Genomic DNA, 1,884 nt, shown 5'->3' with positions numbered 1-1,884 from the left:
ATGGCTACTTTCAAGAAGATTAGGGACACGTGTCAAGGTTCAAAAATGCGGGGTATAACATCCTTCCCCCCTTTAGAACATTCGTCCCCGAATGTTAAATAAATTTCCCTTAAGACTTTATATGGATTATAGGGAGATTCCTTTCTACTGGAATAACATACATTTTCATCCAAGTAATTAATATACGAGTTCCAGGACTGGGGGCTATCTGTAGACATCATGAATAGGTACGGACACCTGTGTTTCATATCCTCTTCAACCTCCCAATTTACGTCTTCACGATTCTTATTCCGCCATAGTACCTTGACAGAAGCTATGTCCTTAGTTCACAACCCGTTTAATCTGCTGATCCCGGATGGAAATAGGTTGCCCCTCGTAGGATAACTCCCTGTTACGTGGACCTCCTCCACGGGAAATATTCTGGGAACATCGTTCACATTCTTGCGGAGCATTGATCTGTGAAAACTGAATGTATTGTTTCAAATCGGATGGTAGGTCCCACTCATAGGCAACTTTATCTATTCCACAAATGACCTGAGAATGACGAATGTATCCCCTTCTTGCCGACTCTAGGCTGTTAATAGTTTTTCCTGGGCAAGCTTCACTTTATCAATAATTTAGTGGATCATATCTGGGCCTGTCCCTTAATCAGAGGGCGAAATGTCGTACTAAGATTCATCTGTGTTCCTCAATCCCTTCCGAAATGATTTATAGCGGTTAGCTATAAATTCAACTTCCCTGTCTGAGATAATAGATGTGGGAATTCTGTGAAATCTTATTGTTTCTCTACTATGTCATCTCGCATAACCTTCAGCTGAATATGCCCTCCTAACTGGAGGGGAATGGGTTGATTCTATCAGTCCATCTACCATAGCCCTATGAGCTCACAGTTTCTTAGAATGCGAGGCCAGCTTGTACTATAATACATATTAACTGCTTTCCACCTCCGAGTCGGGTTTTCCATTCCCTAAGATAGGCTATCAGACTGCTGATGCTTCTTTTAACTTAAGCTATTGTACAACTCCTCTTAATCCAACTTGTAATACCTTAGGTATGCTATATTTCTCTTTTACTCAGATGTTCTCTCCAGTTTTCTTACCATACATCATATTGCACCATATCTATGCCTTCCTTTATATCTTCCATACCTTTGGTTGCCTAGGTACGACAACTTAACACAATCATGAGGTGCTAATCTAGTCTAATTATGGGTACTCGAGTCACGTAGCAATTTATTCGAAGCCACTTTCCATTTGTTTTGATCAACAACTAGCTAAGGCTTATAGTCGTTTCCAATCCTCAAATAGGCAGTACTTACCTTCCGATGCTCGGTGTCCCAAGCTTTGTCATAGTCCTAGCCTTATCCCAGTGGGTACCACTTGTCCTTTTAATGAATTCACAATGCGCTAGTTGTTTTGCAAAGCTACATCCCCTATCTCAAAGGGTCTTATCATCTTTCACGGTGGAGTTACGTATCCATAATACTTCTTTATATCAACAATGCCATGCACGGCCAATGTGTATATATACATGCATATCATCTCATATCACAGCCACACAGGGCTTTCCAGGGGGTCACCCATCCCAATATTACTCTTGCCCAAGCACGCTTAACTTCAGAGTTCTAATGGGATCCGGTACGAGTGATGGTATGATCGCACCCTCCCCCGTGGGGCACATATCTATCGAAGAAGACGATGACCCAGCAGCTGATCCAGTAGGCCAAGCTGCACCGCCCAAGTTACCCTTCTTAGTTAGTCTTATCCTTAATATATCAGTCTATCAAGAACTACCAGTCTTTCCTAAATCATTTTCCTTTTATTTCAAGGGAAATTTGGGCAGAGTTTCCTCTGTATTTCTTACTATCTCAACACTTGCACGCAG

The 1,884-nt window shown here is 41.8% G+C and overlaps 1 pseudogene; it reads right to left on the bottom strand.

Moving 5' to 3' along the window:
- Nucleotides 1–1,547: 1,547 nt before the first annotated feature.
- Nucleotides 1,548–1,663, bottom strand: LOC129901856 (5S ribosomal RNA; annotated as a pseudogene).
- Between the last annotated feature and the right edge of the window lie 221 nt (nt 1,664–1,884).

This window comes from Solanum dulcamara, chromosome 8 (genome assembly GCF_947179165.1).
Source record: "Solanum dulcamara chromosome 8, daSolDulc1.2, whole genome shotgun sequence".
NCBI lineage: Eukaryota > Viridiplantae > Streptophyta > Magnoliopsida > Solanales > Solanaceae > Solanum > Solanum dulcamara.
The sequence above is the reverse complement of the archived record's forward strand: the minus strand, read 5'-3'. Positions and strand labels throughout refer to the sequence as shown.